Here is a 10,925-nt window from a genome sequence, read left to right on the forward strand (position 1 = left end):
GGTAGGGAAGTGGGGGGCGCTATGGGGGACTTTTGGGATAGCATTGGAAATGTAATTGAGGAAAATATGTAATAAAAATATTAAAAATCAAAAAAAAAGTTTTATATGCAAGCATGCTTGTATTATTTATGATATAAATACACACATAAAGAGGGCCCAACCTCTTCAACAAGGTAGCAGAGAATGGATATTCTCGGATGAGGTCCCCTCCTACAAATCCCCCCTGGCAGCTTGCGTGTCTATGTTCAGGGGACTGTCATTCAGCCGCCATGTCCCCACATGGATATGCGCATCCTGGAGGATGCTCAGAACCTCGAGGAGTTCCTAGCGTACACATTCTGGCACACAGCCCCAGTCTTTAATGAATTCGTAGGTAGCATGGGTGGGACAAAGGGGAAGGTTTATTTATTTATTTATTTTAAAGGAATGGGGAGACAATAAGAATTTGCTTAATACATCAAACAGAAAGTGAAAGAGAAAAGAATAGTCAACCACAAAACCAAAAGTGGTGGCGGATGGAGGGAGCGCTGTAAAAATTAAAGCTACGAGAAAGGGAGGGGTGTTGTAATCAAGTCAACACAAGCGCAAGAGAAACCTGGCTCTGTCAAACTTTGGGTTTGAAGGCCAAGTGCCAGCTTCTGGCTGGATTCAAAGTTACAAAGAGTTTGGGAATCTGATCTCAGTCACTTCCAACAAATGTTTATTCAGATTCCTCTGTGGACAAAGGGCACGGCAAAAACTAGCGCAGCGGAAACGAATTCACATAGGAGGGACAGAATTAAATCCTTCCTCCAAAACGCTCATAAATTAGTGAGAGGTACAGACCAATAAAAGATTATAGTACCACGTGTCGAGGAAACAGAACACTGTTTCTATACACACAGCCCAGTGTGCTGTCACGACCACAAAAGACTACAAACTTCGTGAAAGGAGAAACCAGCCCAAACCAGGGGGACAGGAAAAGTCACAGAAGTCAGCTCACTTCCTTGGCTACCGCTGAAATGCCAGCTGTTGTCTGTCTACCCGAAAGTCACAGAAAGTTCTTAGGGAGTCCAAACGACAGCCACGCTTTAAAACACCACCACAAAATCGTTTTGTAAAAATTTCAAAGATATGTTACCTATTTCCAGCACTGACGGTACCATTTTCTTTCTCGATTGAAACATCAACGCAGTAATTTGAAAAATCCAGAAAAGCCTTCTTACTTACCAAGACTTCCTTCTCTGAATTACTCTGAAAAAATAAGTTGCTTGACCAACCCTAGTCCTGAGCCTGGGAACCACGGTACTTAAGAGTGGTTTGGCGCCATCTCTTGGTACCCGTTGGAATTACCCCGTGTATAAAACCCTTCCAAAGCAGAGGGGCTCTGAGCTGCAGTCTATAAATCTTTGCTTCAATCTTTAGATTCATATAAACAAGCAGATTATGAACATTTTGGTGTTACTAGGACTATTTATTTAAGGTATGTTTTGTCTGCTTTTTGGTTTTTATTTTTGTTTATTTTTGTTGTTTGTTTTGTTTTTATTTCAGACTGAATTTTAAATTGCCACCAGGATAGAAGTTAGGAGATTCACTTCTGTGCTGTGACAATCCTTCATATTTCCCCTACAAAATCACCACTGTCATTCGAGCAAGGTTTCAGCATCTTGGGACTGGCAGAGATACTTTAAAAACAAAATAAGCTTAAAGCTCATGGTGTGCTTTTTGGAAAGCCGGTTTTCAAGAGAAGTTTCAGTGTTAATACACATTTAGCCAGCCTCTACAGTTTGTCAACATTCGCTACTACTGGGAGCTTCAGTTCTTAATTCGGGAAGAGCAAGTGATGCTGGTCTTCTTCCAGAGCAGCTTAGAACTTGGTTTTCTAAAGATTGTTTAGAGTTTGAGAAACACGTTTAGTCAAGGCTGAAAGGCAACGAGGATGAAGGGCAGACACTTTGAGCAGGTGTCCCTGTACCCGGGCTTCTCACTCGTTTAACTAGATGATCGTCTCCTAATTGATCTCTCTGGCTACCATCATCTCGTCTTTGCAAAACAAACAAACAAACAACCTACCAAGACTGTGAGTTGGCCAATGATAAGCTGGAAACCACTTCTGCTTTGGGGGGGGGGGGGGGGGAAAGAAGAAGAAGATCTTACCGCTCATCGTCACTCAGCAAACATAAGAGGAAGTCTTCTCCGAACTGGGGAGGCTCAGCAAGGAGTGATGGGGCAAAGCTGGCAACTAGTGTGTGGAGGGAGCAAATGAGGGGAGACATCAGGACCCGACTGGAGACCTAGGCAGACGGGAGAGGAGGCAATGAGATGCAAGGGATTGCAGGCAACACTGGGCCTGCTTCTTAAGAAACCTCATGATTCAGAGGTATACACACACAAGCTTGAGCGAACACGCACGCACGCACGCACGCACTCAGGCACACACATACGTGTGCCTAGCACTGAAGAGTGGTCACATGACTGGCGTCTCGGTTGTATTGCACAGTTATGATGACATTTGGGCAACTCACATGGAAGGGACCACATGACAGGAAAAGGAGCAGAAAAGAGAACACATTGGGCCGAGCGCCTCCCTTAGCCAACGGTGCAGCTTTGGGCAAGTTGTGTGACCTCACTGAGATTATTTTTTCATCTACAGAACAGTCAGAGTTGTGGGTTTTTTTAGGGATGATAATGAATACCAAGCAGCTGGAATGATAACTGACAAAAAAAAAATGGTGCGGGGAGAGTGGGAGATTTGGATTCTGTGAAAGCCATGTTTTCACGTGGAAAAGTAGAAAGATCATAGAACATTGAGATCCCATGAAGTAAACCAGGATGCAGAACCATGGCCTAGCACGCATATACAGGGCTCGTCATCCTGCCGGCTTTACTCTGGGCACTTTACAAGTACTTACCAACACTCATAAAGGTGCTGGGAGATAAGTGTTCTACCCCCACCTCACACTGGTTCAGGAGTAACTAAGAAATGGACTGGTCAGGGGCAGGCTGCCCCAAGACTGTGCTCAACATCACAGTGTGCCAGGTCCCAAGTCTCACATAAGGAGACTCAGAGAGGTAGCCATTTGACTCAGAAGCCGGAACTCACGTTCAGAGTCAGAAGCCGATGGATGCCTGCAGCCAGAAGGCGGAGGGAGCACCACCCTGCCTTCACTTCCAACTGTCTGACTTCTATAGCCATAAGAAGAACATGTTGCTGTTGTTTTAAGCCATGTGGCTAAAGGAAATTTCCTATGTCGGCTACAGGAGACTAGTAGCATTATCACATACATACACTGGAACACATACAATGCTTTTCTTCAGAACTCTTATCTTCCAGCAAAACTAAGAGAGAGTCCCATTCACCATGTTATCCCCCTTTGTCCTTTAAAAAATACCATAGATGATGTTCCATATTTTATGAGATAGCATCTTACAAGTGGGTCTCATATCCTCCTGCCTCAGCTCCACGGGGTTGACATTGCAAGCATGTGCCACCCTATCCAATTTTATGTGTTATGCTACTTTAATTTTTTTAAATGTCACAGTGGGGTAAATAAGATAATATAACCTAAAGCCAGCTAGTATCCTGTCCCAGTTCAGACAGAAGCAAAACATTATCAAGTACTGATATTAAACCTAACATTTGCTGTTGAATTTGTGGGGAAGACAAACCACGGACTGAATTAAAATGGTATTTGTAGTGCATACAACCATGTAATGGTATCCAAAATATATCAGGTTTTCCACACATCAATAAAAATGTGACTGAGAAACCCAAAGAGCGGGTGCAAATTAAGCCAAGAATATAATCAGATGGATTTGGGGGTGGGGGCGCTAGAAATGGGTCTAACATGAGAAAGCACACAGCCAAGCATCCTCACTGCCTGTGGGAAGATATAGATTCATACACTACTCAGTGCACACTCCTGCGATAGACAAAGAACGGGACACTCAGGGATACCAAGTATAAGTCAGAATGTTAGGAAACAGGAGCTTACCAACACTTCCTGGGCTCCCAATTTGTTAAAACGGCTCAGAGGAGCCAGACGTTGACACCATTTTTGAAGCTCTTCTCATGACTCTAGGAGGACCTGGGCAGTGAGACCTGCATACTAGCGTGGTGTCTGGCTCCTAGCTGCATCCTTACAGGACCCTGGAGGCATCTACCCTTGACTTTCTGATTTCCCCATCTCTGTCTTTCCCTCCAGCATTTGAAACCAGTCCTTGAAATCAATCACAGACTGATCTCTACCATTCTGCCTGATGTTTCAGGTTTGGTGTTTGGTTCACTAAGTTGAGCACCAGCCCTTCACTAATTCAGGTTTTGGTAGTTGTTATAGAACACCCCTGATTGTACCCAAGATGCTGTTAACACCAGTGGCTACGCTCCAGCCATGATCTGGCTTGTAAGCATTCTGATTTCTATTTCTAGCTCAAGTCTTTCCCTCTGATGCCAACAGTCCCCAGCCTCACTGCACTGACCAGAAACATCATGGGCCACCCCTTCATTATACCTCTGCGTTCATTCTCAGCGACCTCACTCCTCTCTCCTCAATCCAAATTAAGTCACTGTTTTCCCAGGACCACATTGCCAGTGTGACTTAGCAGAGTTGCCAGTAAATATTGACGCTACCCAGGGCTGGTCTCATGTGGACTTCAGACTGTGTCCTGGCCTAAAGGAGGTGCCATTCTACCAGCTTTCCACCACCCTCCCCTGGCCCAACACCCTCCTACCCTTTCTCACGCCCACCCTTGTCCTCTGTTACTTACCTGACATCACTCTCCCTTGTTCATTTTTAGCTGATGATGCTTCATATTGCACAGATAGGCCTCTTCAGAAGAGCAGTGCTTTACAGTCTGCTAAGCTCTGCCAGTTGACCTGAACAGCTCTGTCCTTCCCTTGTGGAGCAGAAGACTCACTTTTGCCTTGTCTACACAGTAAATCTCTCTTGCAATTATCCTTTCTCCACTTGTGGTGGTTTGACTAGGAACGGCCCCAGTAGATTCATGTCTTTGAATGCTTGGCCCGTGGGAGTGGCACTATTAGGAGGTGTGGCCTTGTTGGAGTAGGTATGACTTTGTTGGAAGAAGTGTGTCACTGTGGAGGTGGGCTTTAGGTCATGAGTGTGTGTGTGTGTGTGTGTGTGTGTGTGTGTGTTCAAGCTTTGTCCAGTATAGAAGCCCTGTCTCCTCCTGACTGCCTTGAGATCAAGATGTGGAACTTAAGGCTCCTCCAGCCCCATGTCTGCCTGCACACTGCCATGCTTCATGCCATGATGACCATGGACTAAAACACTGAAACTGTAGCCAGCTCCAATTTAATGTTGTCCTTTATAGGAGTTGCCTTGGTCCTGGTGTCTCTTCACAGCAATAGAAACCCAAGCTAAGACACTGCTTTAATGCCAATGTTATTCTTCCCTAGTGTGGGATTTCTGACCCTCACATGATGTTGCAGTTTTCTTCACCTCTAAAAAGCAAAGCTCTTACTTGAAGGCACAGTCTCCTCATCCTTGGTCCTCCTCACACCGCTGACTTATTTCCCCCATTCACTGTCACTAATTATTCTCCTCCTGTTTCATTAGATACACACCAATCCCTGCTGCTCAAGAGAGATAGCTCACTAACTGACCATCATGGTGCCAAATAAAAGGCTCAGGTTTCATTTTCATCTCCTTTGAATCATCAAGCAACATTTTATGTGGTTGAAACATCTTTGGTTGGAGTTAGTTCAAGACTAACTATGTAGCCTTGGCTGTCCCGAACTCTTTCTTTAGGCCAGGCTGGCCTTGAACTCACAGAGACCCACCTGCCTCTGCCTCTTGAGTGCTGGCATTAAAGGTGTACACCACCATCACCCACCTTGGTTGAAACATCCTGAAAGGTTCTCTATCTGGGTGTTCTGGTCACCCATCTTCCAGCCCCTTTTCTTGAGTTCTCTGTGAGCTCACTGACATTCCTTCCCACCCTCTTGGGTCCTTTCTGTCTCAGGTCTTCTGTTTTGATGATGAGATAGCTAAGGTCAAGGGCACCATCCCCATCTCTGGGTCACAGGGATAAGTGAAATAGTTCCATGACTTTTCTATTAAAAAATGTGAAGGCTTCTCTTCTACTCAAAAGTATAGATGGACCCCAATCCTCTCACCCACCACGCTCTGGGCCTTACAGGTTCTACAGAACCTCTATTTCTCCTAGTGTGCTATCAAGTTAGCTCCCTCCCCCACCCCACCCCCCGCCCAGTAGAAGCAGCATTACTTGCTACATAATGCATGCTTTTGAAAAGTTGTGTTGAAAGCCTGGGGGGGCTACTCAGTGAGTGGTTAAAGTGCTTGCCAAAGGAGTGTGAGGGCTGGAGTTTAGATCCCCAGAGTCCAAGTAAACACTGGATGGGCTTGGCAACCCACCTGTAAGTCTAGCCTTGAAAGGCAGAGATGGGATTCTCAGAGCAAGCGGCTGTGGCGACTAGACAGATCAGTGAATTCCAGGTTTGGACAATAGGTCCTGTCTCTTTGACCAAGGTAGGAGAGCATTTGAGGATGATTCCCAACATCCACCTTCTGCTTGCATATCACATGTACCCACATGTATGCACACTCCCTCACATGTGCACACATACATGCAAATGTGTACACACACAAATACACACACACATACCACATACACACATGAAAAAGGAAAAATGTTGAATAAACTCTTCAACCATGCTGAATCACAATGGACAGCAATTGAGACATGTCTGATAAAGGCAGCCCAACTATTCTCTTCCTAACCTCTTGGAGGAGAATATATACAAAGACAGTTATTGCAACATTCTCTATAAGTGAGTAAAATACAAAGCACAGGAAAGATCCACTAACCAGGAAATTGCTACATTGTGGCATAGACTAGATGTCTAAAGGATACCAAAAATGAGTGTCCTAGAGCTACATGTATGAACATGATTGATTCTCAGAAAAAGCTATGTTAGGACTGGGGATGCAGCTCAGCTGGTAGAGTGACTGCCTAGCATGCAAGATTCCCTGGATTTGATTCCCAGCACCTATAACTTGGGTATAGTGGAGAATTCCTGTAATTCAGCACTTGGGAGGTAGGGTAAGGAGAATCAGGAGTTTAAGGTTATCTTTGTCTGCATAACAAGTTTGAAGCTAGCCTGGGATACCTGAGACCCTATGTCAAATAAACAAAGAAGTTAATGTTGAATTAGCAAGTTTCTATAGCTATTTGTAAATTTCTAAATCATTTACAGATTTATTTGGTCATTATTTAAATCATTTGTAGCATTTTAAATAATTGTTATACATTTATAGGTAAGGATATTGGCAATAAACACACACCAGTCCGGGTGAAGAGACTCACAACTACCTACCTCAGTGCAGTGATGCTCTTCAGAGAAAGCAAGGAAAGAAAGGAAAGGGCTTTCACGCAGATCCTTAATGTTTTTTCCTTTGAAATAAAGGTTCTAAAATAAATATGTCAAAAAAAAAAAAAAGTAAAACCTGACACCTCTTAGCATTGTCATGGTACAATCTCCCTTTTGTGCCCACAAGTGAGTACTTAACCTGTTATCTTTGACTTCTCTATATGTTTTTAAACAATTCAAGATATTTTAAATCAATGAAAAAAACTTCCTTGCAAAAACGTAAACCATCTGAAAAAGACCAGGCTGGCTTGGATGTAGCTGCCTTTGAACTCTAAGGGCATAATTACAGTTTGGCAGAAGCACAGGGAACCGTGTTGCTAGGATTGTCTGGGTGAAAATTCCTTGCTGCATAAGCATGTTTGGGTCAAAAGAGAAAAAGGAAACACTCCCTGTCTGACTGAGCTGCTGACCTCTGCAGAGGGACAGACAGCTACAGCAGAGGCAATGGCCGTCTCTAGGATGCGGACTTCTGTGGGTCATTGAAACATACCTGTTCCACCTGAGACACAATTTAGTAAGAGTCACGGTTTTAGGACTGGGGTAGAGTGTGTGTGTGTGTGTGGGGGGTGCTCTGTGCTCTATTTTTTGAAGTAGAAAGTAGGGTACAGGAGTCAAGCACTAGATGAGGGTTTAAATCCTCAATTTACAAAGACCAGCTGTTGAGATTTTGTCTTTTACTGTCTATTGTAATGCTAAATTCGGGCCCCAAGACCTGGAGTCTGCACATAGACCTAAGTGACCTTGCCTCATAAAGATGCCAACAGCCAAAAGCTGGGTAGGAGAGACGTAGGTGGGGTTTAGGTTTCCCAGGCTTGGGAGAAGAGGAGGAAGAAGAAGCCACTGTGGGTTAGGAGTCAAGAAAGCATGGCCCTGTGGGCTGGCCAATAGGAGTTAAGCAGCCCAGATGGAACACAGTGAGCGATAATTCGAGGTTATCGATAGGAAAGTAGATTCTAACAGCATGGAGGGTAGATACCTGCCCTGCTCTTGTGCTGTTTAAGACGCATTGTAAATGTAAAGGTTGTTTGTGTCTTATCTGGGAACTAAATGGTCAAAGGCAGGGTAGAAACCCCCTCGTTCGGGATTTAAAATTTCTACTTCAACCAACCTTGGTTTCTGCCCTCAGTCACATCCAGATGACTTTCCAGAGTTTCTATGAATATAAAAATAAAAACCGGGCATGATGGCACACACCCTCGATTCCAGCACTTGGGAGGCAGAGGCACACAGATCTCTGAGTTTGAGGCCAGCCTGGTCTACAAAGAGAGTCCCAGGATAGCCAGGGCTATACAGTAAAACTCTGTCTTGGGAAAAAAATGAAGTAAATAAATAATTAGCCTTAATTAGCTTCAATTTCTTTATCCCATAGGGAAAATGTAAGGAAGAAACCCAAAGTGACCTAATGGTAGACTGATCAGATACATTGTTATATAAACAAAATATGATGTCGACTGTAGTAGAATGCTTTGACTGACCCATGTTGGCCAAGAACAACGGTTACCAGTAAACAACGGTTACCAGGAAGGAAAAAAAATGCCATAATCTTGCCTTAATTTTTAAAAAATTTTTGATACACGGTGTCACTATGCAGTTCATGCTGGCCTCAAGTTTGCTGTGTGGTCCCGGCTGGTCTCAAACGTGCAATTCTTCTGCTTCATTCTTCTTGCCGTGTGTGTGTGTGTGTGTGTGTGTGTGTGTGTGTAGAAAGGAACCACAGTAGAATATCCAGGCACTTAAAAATGGTAGTGATCGAATGGCGCACCCCTGCAATCCTAGTAACAAGTTCAAGACCTGCCTGAGCTAGTAACCGGTTCAAGAACAACCTGGACAACCTGGCAAGACCCTGTCTCAAAATAAGATGAAAAAATTAAAAAAGGTTAGGAATGTAGAATATATATATATATATATATATATATATATATATATATATTCCTGTGTCTACTCCTAATCCTGACAAAATGATGATGATGGTGATAATAATGGTGATAGCGGTGATTGATGATGATGGTGGTGGTGGTGATGATGATGATGATGGTAGTGGTGATATTAAAGGGATAAAAATGAGGTCGTTGTCATTTTTTTTAAATTTTGAATTAATAATCTATTTAATTTTTAGGTACAGGAATTCTTTCTTCAGTTGAGACTGAATACATAATATTAATGTGTTCAAATTCACTGATGGATATAGAAAATTAGGAAAAAAACTGTAGGCTATACCATATCACATATTATTTGAATGTTCTAAAATTCAAAGGAATGACATATTCTCACAAAACTCTTAAAAAGAAGTTGACATACTTTTGTGAAAATCAGACTAGAAAATTAATGGCTTTTCAGTAGAAAGAGATTTTCAAACTGTCTCATTATATGATTTAAAATAAAATAAAATTTGCTGTCACATGCCAAGGTGCTCTTCAGAGGCTTTAGAAGTAGCATACCATAGTAAGCACCCGATACAACCTGTCAGCAACCAGTGAGAACCAGGGTCTAAGGGCTCAGAACACTCAGTACCAATAACAGGGTGGACCAGGCACAACTTACAGCCCCGTTGAGTGGTCTCACTATCAGAGGGAAACAAACAAACAAACGAAGCTAATGGAAGCAAATGCAAATACCTGAACTAGCTTAGAAATCCAAAACTATCAGTCTTGAATGGCCCCCCTCAGAGCCCCTCCCACTCCGAACGTTTTTTCTCATCTTCCTAAAAAGAAAAAAGAAAAGGGCAACAAACTAGCAGAAGTCAACTGTCTTAGGGTTTCACTGCTGAGAGCAGACACCATGGCCATGGCAACTCTTAAAAAGACAACGTTTGATTGGAACTGGCTTATAGGTTCAGAGGTTCAGTCCATCATCATCAAGGCGAGAGCATGGCAGCATCCAGGCAGGCATGGTTCAGGAGGAGCTGAGAGTTCTAAGTCTTCATCTGAAAGCTGCCAGCAGAGCAGTGCCTTTCAGGCAGTTAGGATGAGGGTCTTAAGTCCATGACCACAGTGACACACCTACTCCAAGGCCACTCCCAGTACAACAAGGCCACACCTCCTAATAGTGCCACTCCCTGGCTCAAGCATATACAAACCGTCATACCAACAACTGACTACTTAAAACTGAGAACTCCAGGGTGGTGAAAAATCCCCCCAAGCACACAAAGTTCTATTCTAATAGGTGTTTATTGTTTGCAACTGCACAGAAATGCACAAGCAACTCCTCAAAGGAAAGAAACACACAAACGGAAGCTGCCTAAAAAGAGAGAGAAAACCAGAAAGGAGGGCGCGCATGAGAAATGGTGACCAGTCAAACCTTGGAGGCACATACCTTTAATCCCAGGCAGAGGCTGGCAGAGGTCTGAGTTCAAGGCCAGCCAGGTCTACAGAGTGAGTTCTAGGACAGCCAGGGCGACACAGAGAAACTAAGTGGTGCAACCCCATCCCACTCCGCCCCACCCTACCCTACCCCCTGCTGCCATCAGAGAGGGGGGGTGGGGCGAAGGCAGAGGAGAGGAGAGGAGAGGAGAGGAGAGGAGAGGAGAGGAAGA

General features: G+C 43.9%; 1 protein-coding gene across 4 annotated transcripts in view; it reads right to left on the minus strand.

Annotated features, from left to right (window-relative positions):
• The window catches only part of Tlr6 (toll like receptor 6), a 16,911-nt gene extending 12,122 nt beyond the window's left edge, over positions 1 to 4,789 (minus strand). Inside the window, exons 1-2 of one of the 4 annotated variants that reach the window (XM_029477001.1) lie at positions 4,747 to 4,789; positions 2,137 to 2,273 (exon numbers count right to left, since the gene is read on the minus strand). The gene's annotated coding sequence lies outside the window, so the exon portion shown is untranslated. The other 3 variants (XM_029476998.1, XM_021163441.2, XM_029477000.1) reach the window with 3 other exon arrangements.
• Between the last annotated feature and the right edge of the window lie 6,136 nt (positions 4,790 to 10,925).

The sequence above is a fragment of the Mus caroli genome, chromosome 5 (assembly GCF_900094665.2).
Source record: "Mus caroli chromosome 5, CAROLI_EIJ_v1.1, whole genome shotgun sequence".
Classification (NCBI taxonomy): domain Eukaryota; kingdom Metazoa; phylum Chordata; class Mammalia; order Rodentia; family Muridae; genus Mus; species Mus caroli.